Source organism: Cupressus sempervirens, chromosome 10 (assembly GCF_028749045.1).
Source record: "Cupressus sempervirens isolate cs-2001-9-10 chromosome 10, ASM2874904v1, whole genome shotgun sequence".
In the NCBI taxonomy this organism is placed as follows: Eukaryota; Viridiplantae; Streptophyta; class Pinopsida; order Cupressales; family Cupressaceae; genus Cupressus; species Cupressus sempervirens.
Genome location: NC_143127.1, coordinates 783725744 through 783748107, shown reverse-complemented (window position 1 = coordinate 783748107; position 22364 = coordinate 783725744).

The following is a 22364-nucleotide window of genomic DNA, read 5'->3' as shown; positions in this document are numbered from 1 at the left end:
TGATAACTCTCGCATACATGGGTGTTTTTCAGCTCTAAAAAATGTGTCAGAATGCCGATTCCAAGACAGAGATGATGGAGAAGGAATTTTTGGGATTTTTTTTCTAGATTGATACCAGCTTTGGCATTTGAAGTCTGTTTATGACTTCTATCTTTTGGTGGGCATAACTTCTTCATTATAGCTCTATTTTTTGATTTGAAAAAAGTGCCAGAAAGCTCTTTTTGAGCACTTTCTAGATTCTTAGTCTTTTCACCAATATTTGGTACCAAGTATTTTTGATTCATATTTGATATTTGTAAGTTGGGGTTTAGTTTATTGCATTGTGGGGGGTGTTTTTATATTATTTTCTATTATTATATCAGTATATCAGAAAAAAAAACCTTTCTAAAATAATGGCTGAGACCACTTCTTCTCTAGAACTTGTGACCCCTCACAATTATCACACCTAAAAGACCTCAATGACTCAGTTTCTTTGGTCAAAAGGGTTGCGGTCATGTTTAGATGTCATTCATCCTGTTCTTCAGAGGCCTTTTGAGATCATGCAACATCGAAACAAAAGGGATGAGGCAACTAGATTGATTGCATTATAGGTATCAGATAATTTAAAGTTTCATTTGGATGGGTGTAATACTCCTCTGGATATGTGGACCAAGATCAAGGGCAAGTGTCTAGTACTGTGAATGAGTTTAGGGAACTTCACATAGAGTCAGAGCTTACATCACTTGCACCAGATTCCTTTCCAACTATTGATGACTTCTTGATGAAGTTTACTCAACAAAGATCCTTTTTGCAGGGTTGTGGAAAGACTAAGATTGATACTGAGTGTATCTATTTGATTCTCTCAAAGCTTCGAGGGAATTTTTAGATATTTGCTTCCACATTCTATTCTACCAAAGATGCTTTGGGGAATCAATTTGTTAGGTCTTCTTTTGAGGTCTTTTGTGATTGCTTGACTAGAGAGTAGTCTAAAGTCACACAGTTGGATACTATGATTGGTTCTAAGACTAAGGCATTGGTAGCTCAAACATTTACAGGGAGGATAAAGCTAAAACCAAAGCATAAGATAGATTCAGTAGGTAGCGAGAGTTCCTCCAAGCCTCTTCCCAAATTAGATGCTCAGAAACCCTCTTAGAAGGGTAATACTTCTAAGTTTGGGGAGTCTTCCTCCAAGACTAAGAAGTATACAAGTGTACGTTGCAATTTTTGTGACAAGGAAGGACATCCAATTTCTAGGTGTTGGAAACATCTTGAGGCATTAGAGGAGGCCATGTAGTAGTCTAGTATTGCTTCTTTGAAGCCTCCACCTCCACCTATAGGGAAAGGACATGCTCTTTCTGCATGCACATTGTCTTCTCCAGCTCCTTGGATTCTTAATTTTGGAGCTTCCCATCATATGGCACACTCACCTAATTTGGTTACCTCACTTGCTCAAAGTGTTACTACAAAGACAGTAGTTGGTGATTCTTCTCAGCTTTTAGTCGTAGGTTCAGGAACTATCTCTTTAGAGGGTGGTTCACTACAGGATGTTCTCTTGGTTCTAGCCATTTCTACGAACCTCTTGCCTATCTTTTAGATTTGTCATTCAAGCTCTAGAAATATAGTTGAGTTCTCACCACATGATGTGGTTATTCGAGACCTCCATGATCTTGATTTTGCTATTGCTACGGGGAGTGTTGATCTTCAGTCTCAGTTATATTAGTTCAATGGCTTTGAGAGCTTCAATTCTATAGGTATTTCTCTCATTTCTCATGCAGACATAATGAGGAAACTTTGGCATGAGTGTTTTGGCCATGTCAATTATAGATATTTACAACAGATGAGTACACAGGAGCTAGTGATTGGATTACCTTAGATCTCTTGTATTGATGGTGTGTGTCAAGGTTATGCACTTTGAAAACATCACAAAGATCCTTTTCAAGAAGGTCGATCCACACGTTCGAAGGCACCATTGGAGTTGATATAAAGTGATCTTATATCATTTCCCACTTCATCTTTTTCAGGTGCCTGATATGTGCTCTCCTTCATTGATGACTTCTCTAGACACACATGGGTGTACTTTTTGAAGTAAAAGTTTGATGTCTTTGATTCATTTTGAATCTTTAAGACTTTTGTAGAGAAGCAGTCTGGTCATTCAGTCAGGCATATCTGCACTAATAATGGGGGGGAATATGTGAATCAATCTTTCAGAGATTTTTGCACTGAGCATGGTTTACAACATTGATTCTTTGTTCCCTATACACCTCAGTAGAATGGGGCTGCTGAGAGAAAAATAAGAAATTACGGGAGATGACCAATTGTATGATACCATCTTGAGCTATGAGTTTTTCTTTTTGGGCTGAGGCTATCAATTGTGCTAACTATATTCAAAATCAAATGCCTCATAAGGCATTGCGATACATGACTCCTGAGGAGGCTTGGACTCATGTCAAGCCTAATGTTTCTACTTTCCACATTTTTGGTAGTGAGGCTTGGGCATTTATTCTAGATGCTTAGTGGAAAGCCATGAAAAAGAAGAGCTGACCACTCATTTTTGTTGGCTACTATGAAGATGTGAAGGCTTATAGGTTGTTTGATCTAGATTCTAGAGATGTATTATTTCCGTGGGATGTTCAGTTTGATGAGTGTTATCCTTCTATAGATCCTCCATCTTTAGCTTCTTCTTCACTATCTACTACCTCATCTACTCTATAGGATTATTCATCCTCTAAGGAAGATCTTGAGATTGATCCCCCTTTGCCTCCTCCATTAGATGTTCTATGAGTGCCCAAGTGGGCTCGTAATACTATTGATGTAGCTGGACCTCTGGCAGGTGATCCTACAAATGTTCATCGTACTCATTCTTAGACTGTAGGAAGTGGCCTTTTGAGTCATGCTATTTTCAATGACCCTTAGAATTTTTCACAAGTGACATGACACTCAGAGTGGGATAGGGCTATGGATGAAGAATCACACATGGGATTTGTGTACTCTTCTGAAAGGAAGAAAGTTGGTTAGGTGTCATTCGGTGTACCATACCAATTATGTTGCAGATGGTTCTATTGATAGGTCCAAGGCACGTCTTGTTGCAAAGGGTTTCACACAAGTTGAGGGTATTGATTACTCTAAGACCTTTGCCCCTATTGCCAAGATGAACTCTACTTGCCTTGTACTCTCTCTAGCAGCTTCACAGGATGGACATTTTTTTAGATGGATGTGAAGAGTGCCTTTTTTCATGAAGACCTTCATGAGGAGATCTATAAGGAGTAGCCTCATGGTTTTGTGCAAGACTCTTCATTGGTATGTTGTCTTCGAAGGTATTTATATGGTCTCAAATAGGCCCCTAGGGCTTGGTATGAGAAAATGGATTCCTTCTTGCTTGCTTCCTAGTTCACACGATGTCATTCTGATCCTACAGTTTACATTCAACATCATGGGGCTGACTTATTGATACTTGTGTTTTATGTTGATGACCTCATCATCACATAAATATTAGTCTCCATGATATAGGGTGTTCAACAAGCATTGAGAGAGCAGTTTGAGATGACAAATCTTGGACTTATGCACTATTTTTTGGGCCTACAAGTTGTTCAGTCTTCAGATGGGATAGCCATACTCTAGTAGAAGTAAGCTCTTGATATGCTTTAGATATTTGACATGCTTGATTGCAAGCCTACCCCTACACCTTTTTAGTCAGGTTTTGTTTTATCTACCACTTGCTCTACTCCTATAGTGGATTCCACTCTATACAGACAGCTTGTGGGTAGTTTGTTGTACTTGACACACACATGTCCTGATATTTCCTTTGTGGTTGGACTTGTCTCTGGATTCTCCCATGATCCTCATGAGAGTCATTAGAAAGCATCCAAATGTATCTTGAGGTATATTAGAGGTATAGCATCTCATGGCATTCACTACACATCAAGAGATCCTCACATTGTTGGTTTCATAGATTCATATTGGGCTGGTGATATTGATGATCACAAGTCTGCTTCTGGTTTTGTATTTTGTCTTGGTTCTAGTCCTATCACATGGTCTTGCAGAAAGTAGCATGCTCATGCATTATCATCTACTGAGGCAGAATACAAGGCAACTATATTGGCTAGTTAGGAGGTTTTGTGGCTTTGATAGTTGATGACAGAGTTTGGATTTCCTCTTGATAGTCCCACCTTTTTGTGGTGTGACAATCAGAGTGCTCTACACATTTCACGCAACCCAGTTGAGCATCAACAGACTAAGCACATTGAGCTTCACATGCACTTCATTCAACATCTCATTTAGGATGATGCCTTGAGCTTGGAGTATATTCCTACTGCTAAGCAGGTTGCAAACATCTTCACTAAACCTTTGGCATCCTTGCAATATCTTTAGCTGCATTCTATTCTTGGGGTGAAGGAAGTTGTCCTTAGGGGGTCTCAGTGATGAGTCCTTCCTTCCTTCTATTATTGCTATCTCTTTTTGGAGTAGAGTTTTTTCCCACTGGGTTTTCTCTATTTCTCCATTTCATAGAGATTTTTTTGTGATTGGGTACCTCATTAGGCCTTGTTAGTAGGACCTGAGTTTGCTTTCTGCATTGCATTGTAGTTTCCCTGTTCTTTCTGCATTTTTTGTAGCTGCATTGTTGGTTATCTTAAGGGGGGGTGTTAGAGTAAAGCATTGATTTAATTTCATTTGTTAAATTCACTTTATTCCCTTCTTAAGATTTCCCTTTATGCATCTTTTTTGCATCTCTATTTAATAATTAATTAGTAATTATTAAATAGCTTTCCTTTTAGGTTACCCTTTTAGGTTTTGATCTCATTTTATAAGGATTGATCTCTTTTCTATTTGGTTGTCTTTTCCATTTTTGAAAATACATTAACATATTTTTCAAAGCAAAACCCTTTGCCTCCTCTTGTCTTTTTCTTCTGTGACAGGTTTTTGCATGAAGGTATTTGAAGGCTTTGTGGATTTGTTTTGATCAAAGTCTTCAAAAACCCTATCATCCATTGAATCCTTCCAATTCGTATCCACATATCCTCCTCCTAACGTTATCCAAACCCCATCTAATGGACCTCATGAGTTCATCTTCCATCTACCCATTCCCATTGAAGAAACTCTCATCCTCCCATTAACCCCATCTAAAGAGTTCACTCATATGTATCCTATTGCACCATCCACTTCCAACCATTCCTATCAAGATCTTATCCAAAAGCATGTTAAAATATCCATTGGAATAAATTATAGTCTTACCTTTCTACCTACTCCATCTAAAGATCCTCCCATCCCACTCATTCCCCTACATGATCTATTTTACCATCTAATCCATCTAAAGAGCAGTCAATATATCCTCCGTATGAAGATCCTACCCTTTCATCACCAACTCCACTTCAACATCCTATTGTTTCATTAATCTCTCCAAGTCAAGATCCATTTCCATCCACCCATTCAAAGAAAGATAATCAAACCTAATCCCCTCTGCTTCGTGATCGTACATATCCTATAATCCATGGAAATACATCTACAGAAGAAGAAATACCTGTCATACCCAAAACTTCTATTCCTCCACCTACTAATGGACTCACATCTTCTATTCCAAATAATGAACATCATATTGAAAAAAGAAATAAAAGCCTATCTCTAAATGTTGGTATTCTTTCATGGTCCCAAGTCCTTCCATCTTCACCCCAAAGTTCCCATCCATCTTATTCCACATCCATTTTGGGCCCTTATCCTACTACTTCTTTACATCCCTCCATTTTGGGTTGCTATATCCCTTATCTAAATTATTCACCCTTTCCATCCATTTTGGGTCCTTATATATCTAATGCAAATCCTTTATCTCCTCCATCTTTTGGGTCCTACTCCTTCCTCACTTCCATCCATTTTAGGTCCTTTTCCTTTATTCCTTCCATCCATATCATGCATTCCAATCCATCACTCCATCCCCTCAAATCCACAAGCTAGATCATCAAAGGAACTCATCCTTGAATTCCTTCCAACCTTCAACATTGATCATTCCATTCATAATATCTCCATATCCTCCATGCTATTGTTACCATACCATAGATAATGGAAGAAAATTTGATGCCAAAATTAAAAATCATTAATCCAAAAATACTTAAAAATCCAAGTATCAACATGTCCCATCTAAAATACATGTTCAAGAAGAGAAAAATATAATCCAAAAGAAATAAAATTTTAAAAGGCCACAAAGGCCCAAAATGAAAAAGTTAAAAATCAGGTGGATACCCAAGATACTCATAAAAGAAATGTATCTCAAAAAAAAAATCGATTGGCATCCATTCCTACTACTCAAAAAGCCTCATTCGTTCATAATTTATCCAAATATCCATATGCACATCCCCCATCCCCCCAATTCAATCTTAGTCCTTATGCTTCTTATCATAGAATGCCAATCCTCCATGTTCCAACTTTAATTTTTTTTCTTATATTCCTTTTACTCCATTTTCTCCTTAATCTCACTCCATATCATCTTTCTCACTACTTCATCACCCTTTAGGGTGTGCACCAATGATGATATTTCCAATTACCTCATCGAATTATCCATGAGTCTTGCATCTACCATCCATTATCTGCCAACTCCTGACCACCATTCCACTCATGTAATCGAATCTTTTTCATACTTCCTTAGCCAACCATCTTACCAACATCTATGAGTAAAAAACCAACACTAAAGAAAAAAGTAAAAATAAAAATTGTCCAATGGTGAAAACTTGGCAAACATGGATAAGTACCATGATGAAAACTTGACAAAAAAGAATCATGTGTAATCCTTTCGTCCAAAATCTCTACACACTTGGGGTCAAGTTCTTCTACCCACCATACCCAACCCATTTGCCTACCATACCACCACATCTTATCCATTTCACCTCCTCCATCCTCTAGATATTGATTAAAAAAAATAAAAATAAAAAAGGCCACCACCATACATGCATGCTTTTGGTCACCTTTTGACACTCATTCTCCCATCATAATGTGTATCCACCCATCCTTTATCCACCCATTCTTACTTTGATATAATATGTCCTCCTCCTTTCTCTTAGCTCTATCCACCCATCTTAGTTATCCTTTATATACCTCCCTCATATTGTTATTTCCCAATCATCCATTCTTTCATACCTCCCTCATATTGTTATTTCCCAATCATCCATTCTATCATACTCCTCTTAAGTCCTCCTCATGCATGAAATATTATAACTAGGGGTATTGTATTCCTTGGAGACCCTATCCTACCCACCTTCCATCTCCATGTTGTTCTTCCATTTACATATTCATCTTCCAATCCCTATCTTCCCACCTTCCATCTCCCTATTCTTGTTCCATTTCCATTTCCATCTCCATCTTCCAATCCCTATCTTTCCACATTCCTATATCCTAATCTTCCTATTCACCATACCTTTTTCTTACATCCTTCTACCTTCCAATATCTCCTCCATATTTTCATCACCTAACATATCCCTTGTCATTTGTATCTATCTCTATGCTATCCTCATGCAACCCAATGCCATATATTCATATCCTAAAGCTCCTAGAAATATACGATCACGTTCTCCATCACATGCTCTATCCCATTCTTCCCCTCTAGATATCTAAAATTTTGCATCAATAAAATCATCTAGTCACACCCCTAGTCTTGTTTCTAGCCTTGATAAAAATCCAATTATCATCATTGGGATGCATCCTTCACAATCCTTACCTTGTTTTGAGGTATATCATTTCCATTATCCACATCACCCTATCCACCATCTCTCCATCTTAATTTTTAACTTGAGTTGGACACCATTTTGCATTTCTTTGTACCACCTAAAATCTATCCCATTCAATCTTCCGCCCCTATACATATTCCCAATAAATCTTCACCATCCCCTATACATAGCACCAACATATCCTCATCATTCCTTGTAAATAGATACTATATAATGTCATCCTTGTAAATTTCTTAGTCAATTTTATTGTACATACCATCCTCAATTAGCCATCACCAATTGTTAGTTATTAGTCATCCATTGTTAGTTCTTAGTCATCATCATTAGTTAGTCCCATCATACATAGCCCAATCTCACATCATCTCACATTAGACCAAGTCCTCTAGCTCTTATCACTTCATTCTTTAGAAAGTCCTTATACAAGATTCCATGTCACTAAATTGTTCTTATAATTTCTAGTTTCTATTAAATCTAGGTGCTAGGTGCTACCGATAAGTCCTTGTAGGATACATCTCTTTAGCACAAGGTTATTCTTTGTTGATTACTCTTTCTTTTGATGCTGGATTTCAATATTGGTTCTTGATTATATTATATGAGAAATTTGGCTGTCCCCCTCAAGGTCGCTATGATCATTCATTTCATAGTGTGTTATGAATGGGGCGATCATAGCACAAAGTATTGTTTGGTCTTTCATTAGTGCCATCATTCAAAATTTAGTATCATATTAGTTCACGTTAGATTAGATCCTTTAGTTCTCACTACTCAATTCTTAAAAAATTCGTTATGCACAATCCTCTCTCACTAAAGTATTATCCTTAGAATTTTTGGTTTTTTAAAGTCTAGGTGCTAGGTGATATTGATGCAACACAAGGTAGGAAAATCCCCAAAGGAGATGTCCTAGCCCCACAAAAAATAAGCACATAGCAGAAACACAATAACAATGCAAGATTTGAAGCCAAGTCACAATAATTTATTCATAGATATAACTGATTACATGCAATGTGTTGGGCTATAAGGTCTTCAATACAAAGCAAGTAATAGTTCTTCAAGATCCCTCAAGATCCAATCCAAACCCTAGCTAGTCCAGATCCACACTCTAGTAGAAACCACCAAGATCTCAACTTGTACTCGCAAGCCACCAAGCAATCTTTGTGTTTCCCAAGCCTTAGCTACTAGCTCTCTTCAAAATTCACTCCTCTTCCACCTCCTCTTCTCCAAGATGGATGAATAATGACTAAAGACTTCACCACAACCCCTACTTACACCAATCTAAGCCACAAGTCAGCCTAGTATGCTAAAAAATAACTATCCCTTACATTAACTACTTGAAGAGCCACAAGTCGGCCTCCAATAGGATTTAAACACTAAATGCCTTTAAAGGCTTACAATAATTATTAAATACATAAAAAATAATTATCCAAGAACCAAATAGGTCCAATCAACCCTACCAAAATCCCATAATCATGCAGGATAGCCAACTACCTTAGGATGCTCTTGCATTAGACTCCCCAAGTGCAAAAAGATGTTCTCAATAGCTGGAAGAACATCTTCTAGGATTTAATACATAAATCCCAAACTAGTTTTTCACATACATGTGTTGGGTGATGCGACGCGCTCCCCTGCCCACAGGTGGTTAATTATGTGGTGTTCCATGTTCAGTAACAGTCATGGCTTTTGGTGCAACGGCAAATGGGCCCAACAATTGGTATCAGAGCCTGGTTTTGGCCTGGTCATGGGTTCAAATCTCCCCGGTGCCTTCCCGACCCGCGTAAGCACCTGGCATGCAAGTCGAGGGGGAGATTGTTGGGTGATGCGACGCACTCCCCTGCCCACAGGTGGTTAATTATGTGGTGTTCCATGTTCACTAACAGTCATGGCTTTTGGTGCAATGACAAATGGGCCCAACAACATGTCCTCCAAGTCTTCAAATTTTACACTCTTTCCTTTTCTCTTCTTTCACTTTTCCATCCTTGGTGTTCCATAGGTTTTTTGTCCATGCTGATTGCAAACCCTTTCAAAATCTGCCAAGTCAACTTGGCTACTAATACTTAGGTTCCTTCTATCAACCTCTTCATTCTGTAAAGGAATCAAGGAATGGTTCCTGCCACCTTTCTCAATTGTAAATACATTCTTGACACAATCATACATAACCTTACAATCATATTTCCAAGGTCTATCAAGAAACACATGACAACTATTCATGTCCACAATATCACACAACACTTGATCCTTATATTGCCCAATCTAGAAATCAACAAGGCACTGCTCCCTCACTTCCAAAGCATGCTCACCTTGCAACTAGCCAATTCTATAAGGATAAGGATGTCTCACTCTCTTCAAACCAAGTTTCTAAACCATCTCCTTAGCAACAAGGTTATCCATACTACCACCATCCACAATCACATTACAACCCTTACCACCAGACTTACAATAAGTCCTGAACAAACTAGTTCTCTAATAGGACTCTAGTATCCTCTCACCAACCAATACTCATTGAGCCAATAAAATCTCTCCTTGCTCAAGTTGATTGTCCTAGATTGAAACCTCATTCACAATAGCAATTATCCTTTCAATTAGACATTCAAAAGATCTATGTGCTTCTTGACCACATATGAAATAATTACCTCTAAACTTTCCTCCACCTATCCTTCTTTTCTATTCAATAGGTTTTGGTTCATCTTTTGCATTCAATTTAGCTTGTGCTGAACTATCCTACTTCTCCTTCCCTTGGGAACTATCTTGATTCTTCCTCTTTAGTTTCTCCTCTACTCTCAAAGCATAATAATAAGCACCCTCAATCAAAGAAATATTCAACATACCAACCTCATTTTGAATATTGAATCTCAAACCACTAATGTATTGCGCTACCTTCTTCTTTGACAATTATCTATGCCCAGACCAAATAGTCAGCATTTAGAACTGCTCAATAGAATCTTTCACAATCATATCCTTCTACTTTAGATTCTTCAACCTTTTAAACAACTCAAGTAACTTAGTCACCATCAATTTCTAACTAGTGATCTTTATTTCACCTTCCTCTTCTCTGTCCCTTTGCAGTTCCTTCCACCAAAGAGCAACAAGTCCCTTCATCTTAGTTTGTGCTAGGCTTACTCTAAGTGGATCCTCAATATTCTCAAGCTCAAAGTAGTCTTCTAATTCATCAATTGAATTGATTAGGTCTTCAGGATTCAAAGTACCCGAGAAATTAGAAACCTTCATCTTATGTTTCAACTTCAACTAAGATCCAGGTCTAGCAAACTGACCAAGCCTATTTCCCATAGGTCTCTTGACATGATTAGTTCTAGCCTCACTAATTAATCCAACAAATTTAAATCCTTCAATAGCTTCCTCATCACCATATTTAGTACCCATATGCCAAGGTACACCACCTAAAGCACTTATGATCTTAGCGATCATATCACTCTTCATCAATGCCATCTTAGATTAAAAAATGGCTTTAACCTCCTCTATTTTAGATCTAAAATCTGCTTTAACCTTCTCAAAGATCCTTTCTTCCACAACATTACTAAGATCATCAATAGCTCTAGGGTCCAATCTTCTCAAAGGCATCTTCGAAGATTTTTGCAAACCCTGGTGCAAACTGCCTCAACCTCGACACTCAGTCTACACACTTAGGAACAACCTTTTCTCTGATACCACCTAATGCAGTGTAAGGTAGGAGAATCCCCAAAGGAGATGTCCTAGTCCCCTAGTAAATAACCACACAATGAAAATGCAATAACAATGCAAGATTTGAAGCCAAGTCACAATAGTTTATTTATAGATATAACTGATTACATGCAATGTGTTAGGCTGTAAGGCCTCCCTAGCTATGGCTAAATATAAAGCAAGTAATAGTTTTGCAAGATCCCTCAAGATCTAATCTAAAACCTAGCTAGTCCAAATCCACACTCTGGTACAAACCACTAAGATCTCAACATGTGCCCGCAAGCCACCAAGAAATCTCCTTGTTTCCCAAGCCTCAGCTACTAGCTCTCTTCAAAATTTGCTCTTTTTCCACCTTCTCTTCTCCAAGATGGATGAATAATGACTAAAGACTTCACCATAACCCCTACTTATACCAATCTAAGCCAAAAGTCAGCATAGTATTCTAAAAACTAAATATCCCTTACATTAACTACTTGAAGAGCCACAAGTCTACCTCCAACAAGAATTAAATGCTAAATGGCTTTAAAGGCCTACAGTAATTATTAAATCCATCAAAATTAATTACCCAAGACCCAAATAGGTCCACTCAACCCTACCAAAATCCCATAATCATGTAGGATAGCCAACTATCCTAGGATGCTCCTACATCAGCTACTGATAAGTTCTTTCATCTCATTTGACTTGGGTCAATTAGTATTGAGTCTTAGCAATCTCTCTTTCAAAAATTTATATTTTGTCAATTTACTCTTTCCTTTGATGTTGGATTTCAATTTTGGTTCTTGATTATCTTTTTTGAGTAATTTGGTCATCCCCTCCTCAAGGTCGCCATGATCATTTATATCATGGTGTGCTATGAATCAGGCAATCTAAGAGCAAAGGTCTTGATCAATATTTGATTTTTTTTCTTTCCTACCTATGAGTCAGTCGGGTATAACCCTTACATATCCAAAAATATGATCATTTATATTACATAGTACACTTGGGAAATATCTCTTGTTTGTGGGTTACCCAATATCATTTCCACTCTGATTCCCATCACATTCATGTGTGATGCTGGGGAAATCCTTGTGTATTTGTTTTGAGTCAATCTTATGCTAAAATGGTGACAAGGCCTTGATGTTCCTAGAAACATTGGCCAGTCCTTGATATTTCTATATTAAATTATATACTCAATTGCATGGTGGTTATAGAGAATCCCACTTGAAGCTTCAAATGGATTCCATCTCATGCCCCTATTCATTTAAAAGGAAACAACAAAAAGAGTCATTTTTTTTATCCTTATCAAAACCATCCTATCTTGAAACCTATCCAAAAATCCAATAAAAATCCTAGAAAGTTTCTAAAACCCCATCCATTCATCCATCATATCTTGAGGATTCAATTTAAAAAGAAAAATGCCCCATTTATCCCTCCTTTCCTCCATCCTATCTCACAAATTTGTCTAATTTTACAATTGATCTCCCCTTGTCTTGTACTCTCACATTGAGAGTATGAGCCACTTTAAAAACTCTTTCATCCTTTGTGCATCCTCTATCTCACCTTAATTTTCTTGCTTTCAAGATGTTGTCTAGTCTTGTTTTCTCTCCTCACTAGCTTCTTGAGGGGGCATCACACAATACAAACTTTTATAAAGACTGGTGCAACCTAGTTTCTTTACAACCTTCTTTGTATCATCTATTATTAAAAAATATCTTTAAAAACACTGTTGTACCAACAATATATCAAAGAGGATAAAAGTGTAGACACCTAAATATGATCACATAAATTTGTAATAAAATTTAATCTTCTTCTAAAGAATATTTTAATTAAATATTTATTATTTAATTATTTTAACAGTATCCCCTAATTAATTAAATTAATTAATTATAGTCCAATTAAAAAATTAACATACAACCAATAGTCTAATTTATTAATAAAATCCCCCTTCCTTTATTAAATTAAACAAATAAAAACCCCATTTAATTTAACCTCCAAAATCGCTCTCCATTTTTTAAAAATATCTCTCCACCCAAAAACTCATCCTCTAAACCAACAGTTACCCAAACTTAACTTATACATCAAACGTTCCTCTTTTAATTAAATAATTCATTTATTTAATCAAATCTTATGCAACAATAATCCTCTTTTAATGAAGTAAATTATTTATTTAATTAAATTCCATCAAATATTTATCTTTTAATTAAATAAGTAATTTATTTAATTAAACCTCATGCACCGACAATTCATCTTTTTAATTAAACAATTATTTTATTTTATTAAATCTCGTGCAACAAATATTTCTCTTTTAATTAAATATTTCATTTACTTAATTAAATCTCATGCATCGATAATTCTTGTTTTAATTAAATAATTCATTTATTTAATTAAGGTCACTCGCCAACCTTTTTTCTAACAAAGCCATTCACCTCCCACATCATCTAGTCAACTGAGCCACCTCACCCACCTTAATTGAAACACATCACCTCTTCTTCCATGTATAAAATTCCTCTCTAGATCACTTACATAAGTTAAGGCATGCCTTATTCCCTTTGACTCAAGACCAAGTCTACTCTCATTTCACATCTCCCTCATCCATATCTCAACATGGAAGTCCATCTCCTTCACCTATCTCACACCTCATCTAGTTGGCTATCCATCAACAATTCTCCTCACCCAGTTGCCTATAAATTGAACTTTTTTCTCCTCACATATCATCCACCTTCTGAGTAGAATTATTATACCATTTTGAGAGCTAATTACTTTCAAAGTACTATTTGGTGATATTCAAATTTTCATGCATCCATCTATCAAATCCATCCATTGTTGAAGCATCAAGTATATAATTAAGCACACATCCATAATCACGACCACATTAACACATCAAGGAAGCTACATAGGTATAAGGTATGCATTCTCATTGTTTGGGTTTCCTTATTGAATGTTTGTCAAGTTCATTTATTAATTGATTTAGTTTGTTAGATTTTTGGCTTTGGCTTTATATCTTTTGCATCCTGATTGTAACACATACAATGAGCAGTTGTGGTAGAGATATATATTTGGTATTCATGGAACCTAGATGTTTTTCACCTATGTTGCCACCAATGGATAAGGGGGATATTTTTAGCATGAATGCTGATGATATTCCTAATGGGGAGCATCCTAGCATTGTTGGAGAATGTGGGAGACTGTTAGGATGATTGTGTGTTGAATTCATGACTGTGTTTATCATTGATGTCAACATACTTATGATTCTATGAAAATTGTCAGTGTAGTAGAAAAAGATTGAGATTGCGAGGTTCAAGGAATAAAGATGAGGATAAGTTTAGTTGAGGACATGTTCTATAGAGTATCATGATGATGTGGCTAAGAGAACATGAAGAAATATGAAGATAATTGTTAGTTATTTAAGATTTATCGAAGATAGAGTTCTGGTATAGTTCTTGAGAAGTAGTTTCTGGTAATTGGATTATATCTCTTGATAGAGATATAATTTTTTTAAGTGTAGTTAGATAGAGGTAGAAGACATGATGATGATGTGGTTGATTGCATAGAGTCTGAGGTTGCAAGTATGAATACTTGTGAAGACTGTGAGATGAATTTTTTATGTAAGTATGAAAAGATGTTTTGTAATGCACATTGTATTATCTTAATGTGGTCTTGTTGTAATTGTAAATTGAGAAAGCCTCAAGGGTGACTCAATAATTGGTTTGAGGACTTGGTATAAAGGAAAGTTGTTTTCCTTGTGATTAAGTATGAATATGTGGTAAGTGATTGGGAATTGTAAGTGTGGATTTCAAATTCTAAGTGAGTAAGTGATCTAAGAGATTCTATGTGATGTAAGTAAACGAATCTAGATCTAATATCCAACAAATTGGATATTGAGATCAGAGAAGTGTTTATTGAAACAAAGGAATAATGAGAGAGCAAAGTGATTATATTTGGTAGAGTGCTATTGGATAGTTGGTCATTTGGTATTATTATGGAAGGAATACTACTAAGGCTACTTAGACAGTGAGCTTAGTGATCGTTCCCTTGAAGTTTTATGGATAGTGGGTCCTTCTACCTTCCACAACTCCTAATAGGGTTGGCACAAATCCTAATAGGGGTGGAATCACCTCGTAGGGATTCAAAGTCTCCTAATAGGGATTGATATGTGCTAAATGTATTTCATTGACTCCTAACATGGTCCATCCTCTTAAGAGAAACTTATATATTAGTACATCATTTTTTGGGTATCATCCCCAATGGGATTTTTCCTTTGATCAAAGGTTTCAATAGTTAACAAATTGAGTATTATTGTGTATGGTTATCTTCTTGTGGTTGTTGCACTTCTTGATTACATGTTTCATATTTAATAAGGTTCAAAAGAATTGTTTCAATTGCATAAATGATTCACCCCTCTCCCCTCTCAATTATCTTGGTGGACTTTACTTTCTAATAATTGGTATCAGAGCACTATTATTTATCTGGATTGGATGCTTGATTCTTCCTCTAGGGAAAATCATCTAAGAAATATGAGCTTACAAAGGAATCAGATAATGTGATCCAACAACCTGAGAAAGAAAAAGAATATCTGAACAAAATTGATACAAGTAAATATGAAGATGTACTTAAGCAACCTGAGAAACCTAAAAAAGTGAGGAACCAATTTAGAGGAAGATGTTATGCATGTAATGAATTTGGTCACATGAAGAAAGACTTTATAGGTAATTATTTTAAACCTATTTCTATTTATTGTTATAATTGTCATGGTTTTGGGTCATACAAAAGGATTTTGTATGATGAACAATATGAGAATGCCAAAAAACATGAGAAACCCTGAATTTAGAAGGATTGTGAATAATTTTAAAATAAATGAGAATAACAACAACAATTAGAGAGAAAATGCGATAGTTGCTAACCAATTAGATTGAGTAGTTCACTTCATTAATAACATTAGAATATTATAGAAACCCTTAGAGATAGATTTGGGAGTTGCAAATTTAATAGGAGATATAGATTGATATATGGAAGCTACAGTTAAGTGTACATGATATTTGGAGTTCATATGTGAGTGTGCGAAGAGAAAGAAGTTCTCTGGTAAACAAAAACAACTTTTTGATGCTTGTACACTAGTGCACTTAATGTAGAAGTCAATTCAAAAGTATTTAAGGATTGAAATTGGATCTATGTGTAATTTTTGATTATGTGAAGAGTTAAGGACTGGCTTAACAAAAATTTAAGTGGTTTGAAGTGAAATTTAATTGTGTTAACAACATATCCTAGTTTCATTATTTTAAAGTATTTTGCGATCTTACCCAGTTAAATTGTGAAGTTTACTTGAGTAATTTTTTGAGTAGACATGGAAGAGACCATTATTAATAATATAGAGGATATTACTAGACCAAAAATAAATTTTAACCCTATCCAGCCTTTAGGAGATGACCCCACAACCACATTTTTGCAAATTCCCAATAGTATTTTATATTTCAAAGATACTAGTAGCTACATAAGGAGCAAGTTTGAGTTTGTAGGAGAAGGGAACATTAAAAAAGAGTTTGATAAAGTATATAACCAAGATATGTCATTTAAATTAGGTTTTTAACACCTAGGTCAAAAATAAGTAGTTAAGTATTTGTTCTTCTAGGAGATGAACAATGAGGAGTGGACTAAGATTACTCTAAGAAAAATTCATGATGGGAAGTTCTGGTTAGGAGAAAATGTGAATTTAATTTAATATAAATTTATTCATGAAGTCATTGGTTTGAGAAATGAAGGATCTATTCTATTAAATGAGAAGAATGCAAAGAAAAAAATGATAGAAAACATACAATCAACATATAATGGAAGATGATTATCAACAAGATAAAATAGGACTAAGGTTTGTTTAAAAGATCATTGCATCTAGATTCTATTCCAATTCTAGGGAGGATGATATGGAAATTAGATTTGTCCATACAACATATAAAATCTATGTTGAGAAATCAAAATTCAATTTGTGTGACATTCTAAGATTGCAGTTGATAGAAAACCTCAAAAGTATCAAGAAAGTCAAGAATGGATAGTTTAGGTTTCAGTCATTGATTACCTATATGTTTTTCCACTTGATAAGAATATTTCCTTTTATGTAGTTTTTGAGATTGATAATAATGGTAACTGCACCATGGAGAAAATAACTATTTTTATCGAAGACACCCAATTGATAAAATTGAGGATAGTGCTTTATTGATTTTAGAGTGAGATGAAGGAAAGGTTAAGAGTTCCACCATTAGTTGTGAGTAAATGCAAGGAAGAGATTTTCTTCAAGGTTGACACAGACTTTACCTACATTGAAGCAATTGAACCCATAATGTTATATGTTGACCCTCTTGGATATGAGGTGACCAAGGAAGAAACTGAAGGTTATATTCAAGTTATACTAAAAATAGAAAAAGATGAAAAGTTTGACATATTTGGTACTTTTGAGGAGAACATATAGCTAGCTTATCAAGTCAAACTTGAGATGTATACTAGGAAGAAGGTAGAAAGAATAACAAAGAATATTATGGAGGAAGTACAAATGACTCATGAGGAATCTACTACAGTAAGGTAGATAGTAGTTGGTATGAAGAAGATTGGTTAGGAAAATATTATGTATATGCAACCATTGGTAGTAGCTCCATCGAAATCAACACCATCTATGGGAGTTACTGTAGTTGAACTAGTGGCTAAGGCATCTACTACCCCTTATGCATCAGTTGTACAAGTGCAGCCAAATGTCATTCCACAAGTTTAGGTTAAAGAAGAAGAAGAAGAAGAAGAAGAAGTAAGCACAGTTGAGGTAAAAAGAAATTCTATGAGGTTATTAGAAGTGAAGAAAGAATCATCAGAGTTCCAAAAGAAGAAAATATTAAACTAAATGGTAGCTGGGCTTGGTAAGAGATAGAAAATATTGATGTCTTATGAAGGAAAAAATAAAATAATAGGTCAAATTGATACTCTTGATGTCACAAGAGAAGGAGAAGAGAAAGAAAAGAGTAAAGAAGAAAGTACAAGCAAGGGAAGAAAGCAATGGAAGCCTAAAGTTGAAAAACTAAATTGTGCAATCATTGATGATGAAAATTTTGTACAACTAAACAAGTACTATGACCTATACAATAGTCTTGATAGGTTACAATGAGAAAATGTAGTGATTAGATACATGATTTTAAATAATAAGAAGTTTTTTGACATACAAGGACTTATTCCTAAGGACTTGTAAGAAAGATCTTTAAATAGAAATAAGAGAGTGACATAAGAAGATAAGGCAATCTAAGAAAGATTGATCAAAAAGTTGTATGAAGTTGATAGTGACGATCATCTTGTAAGAATCATGAAGAGTATTGAGCCACTGTTACAAAAAAAAACTAGAGCCATTCTTATAATGGGAGGAAATTATTAAAAAGTTAATAAAGAGACTAAGTTATATATTATAAAGGCTATGATAGAGATGAAGGACACAAGAGTACAGTAGACTTCAGAAGAAAAAATAATGTCTTCATCTAAACCAAGAAAAGAAGAGGTAAGAACAAAGTTAGTGGGAGCAATCCCTAATCCTATCATAGTATCGACATCAACACTAGTAGAAATAGTCTCAGTGGATACATAGATAAAGGAGGAAGATGATAGAAGAACAATGATAACCCCTCATATTATAGTTGGAATTGATACGATGCATGTAGACAACATGAGTATCACCTTGGACACAATAGAAGATCCTTTTTAGGATTATGGCCCCTCTATTGTTGAAAATTTGGTAGGGTACTCTAGCTTTGAAAATGAAGAGGGTGATAAAGGAGAGAAAGAAGGTAATGAAGAAGAAAAGAAGGATGATGATATAGCCACCTTGGAAAATGAGCTTAGGAAAGTGGATAAAAGGTTGAGAAAAATTGAAATATAATCACTCATGAAACCTCTCACTTCAAGCCTAAGAGTTGTATTGATACTGAAAGAGAAAAAAATCCTACACATCCTAAAGGAATAGAAAAAGGGGAAGTAAAATTAGTGGTAGGGGGAACTAAGAAAGACAAAGATGAGAGTCAAATTATGGAGTTGATTGCACCAAAAAGGATGCCTAGTTCTCAAACTCCAAGCACACAAGCACTCCAAAAAATAAATGGAGTTTTTATTGGAAACTATGAGCAGAAGTGCATCTTTAATCCTCACTAGTGATCCTAATGTTTATATATTTAGTTAGGTCACAACAATGGAAACCAACAAATTAATGGAGAAGACTAAGAGAATAAAGAGTCATAAGGAATCCTCAATAAAGTGACAAGGAAACCAAAGGATATCATTCAATTAAAGGATACTAAATCAGATCCATTTAAGAAAGTAGAGGAAGTAATTAGAATATTTGATAGTCAATACAATACCTTGGAAGAAGTTTCATTTGCAAAGGCACAAGTCAAAAATGATGCCTAATTGCTTGCTCAACCATATGAAAAAATATCAAAAATTATTTAGCTAGTCTTGACTCTTGCATAAAAGAGTTAAGAAGCTATTTAGCTAAAGGAAAGACTTTGTATTGATAATGCACTCTTTCATACAAATTTATTAGTGATATTATCAAAGAGATGAAAGGAAAGCAATAAAATTTGCAAGGCTTGGTAAATGAATTGTAATTGTCAAATGTACAGATTGAAGATCTAGAGAGCAGAATTGCGCCAAAGGTCTATGATGAGATGAGCTTAATAGAACTGAAAAGAGAAAGGATAGTCAAGAGATTTTCATTTCTGAGAGAACATATCACCTTGAAAATTAGTCAGATTCATAAATAGTTAGATGAATTCCTTAAGGCCAAGGCATCTTATGAGAAGTTTGTATATTTAGATTTGAATGCAATTGAAGTTGCTTCCTATGGACTATGTTCCCTCATCAATACATCAAATGAAATCTAGGACACATGAAACAAGGACTTTAAGAATATGAAAGAAATATATATTGATTGTATTTCATGCATTTCAAATTAATCAACATGAAGACAGGGACCTAAAATTTTGAGTTGTAAATAGTTTTTGTCACCTTGGTCATTGATATCAAAGGGGGAGAATTATGCATGGAAAATTGTATATGTAATATGTAAAGGGAGATATAAGTTAGAGTATATATAGTTAAATGGGGAGTGATATTGTAATTAGGAGATATAAGGCTATAAGATGATATAAATGGAAAGTGATCCACATTTTTGAATTTTGTAATGGCCATGTGAATAACTTCACAATTTTTTTTGAGAATTTTTGAGAATTTTTGAAATTTTGAGTTTTGGAGTTTTCCAATTTTCCCATATGTTTCTATCAATGCCAAAGGGGGAGATTGTTGAAAATTTGTCTAGGCTAAATAATATGAGGTTTTTATTTATGGTAACATATACTTAGTATAAAGTGAGCAAAGTATGTAGAAATAGTTTTGGCAACTATACATAGAAAATTGTCTAAGTACTATGTGTTGACAATTGGATAATGAAGATATGTAATTGCTGTCATTTATGGTAACACATGATGTAAATTCTTATAGAAAACCTTAGAAATAAAGATACTTAGCTTTTGGTACCCAAAAAATTGTCTAAGTATGAAATTGGTTTGCAACAGTATATTGTTTTGTATGCAACTTGTTACTGACATCATATTATTACTAGCAAAGTTAGATAGAGATATTATACATGTTTATGATGATGTGTATAACCTTGGACATCAATATATACTGTAGAAAAAAGAGATATTCTTGTTCTACTAGTAAAACAGAACAACCGAATTAAAGGTAAAGGGATTATTTTGTTTACAAAATAATTAATTGACCAATTAGGGCCGACATCCTAGATGTTTACTCTAAGTTGGAAAATTATATTATGGTCTTAGCTGAACTAGCATAAATTTTTGAAAAGGCATGGTATTTATGCAAAGGATATCTTGCGAATTCTTGTGTTCAATTTTAGTGTGCATTTTGAGTGTGCAATTGTATTGTGATAAGTGATATGTGAACTTCTTGTTAAGCAATATATGTGAAGTTTTTGAGAACCTAACTTTGTGATCTAAGATCGAGCTGAGGTTAGAGATCAGTCAAAAAAGAAGTTACAACACCTATATACCTAAGGACTAATTACTTGTTTGGGCAGTGAGCTCTTCTTGTAATTGGAAGTGCATGTTTGGGTAGTGAGATCATCTTGCATCTACTGCACTACAAACTCCTAACATGGATTCAAAGTCTCCTAATAGGGACTCTCTATACTAAATCTTCTCATTGACTCCTAACAGGGTCCATCCTCTAACAAGGAACATATATATTGTATATTATCTAGTGTATACCATCCCCATTGGGGTTTTCCCTTGGCTAGGGTTTCCCTTGTTAACAAAATATGGCGTTATGAGTTCTCTTTATGCATGGTTATTATTTCTGTTCAACATTACTTGTTTAATTTCTTATGCATGGTGCAAAGTGATTAATAATATCTAGTTGGCAACAAAAGAATATTCCCTAGGTTTGAACAGTCTCAAGGAAATTTTTAATGATTGCATGAAGATATTATCAGTTTCAAGAAGATGAACAAGTTTTTGACAATAGATGAATAGTTTTTGACATTTTGACGTTTGTCATTGATGTCAAAGGGGGAGAAGATGCATAAGAGAATTGTAAGTAAGGTAAGGTATGAAATCATATTGAAAGGGGGAGCATATGTAATATAGATAAGTTGTAAAAGATGATTAATGTATTGATGGTATAATGTTTTGACAAGTTTTTGATACTTAGCCAATTTTTTCTATTTTGTTGCCATCAATGCCAAAAGGGGAGATTGTTGACAATTGGATAATGAAGATATGTAATTTTTGTCATTTATGGTAACACATGATGTACATGCTTTTAGAAAAGCTCAGAAATAAAGATAGTTAGCGTTTGGTACCCAAAAATTGTCTAAGTATGAAATTGGTTTACAATAGTGCACTGTTTTGTATACAACTTGTTACCGACATCATATCATGACTAGAAAAGTTAAATAGCGATATTATACATATTGCTGACAATGTGTATAACCTCAGA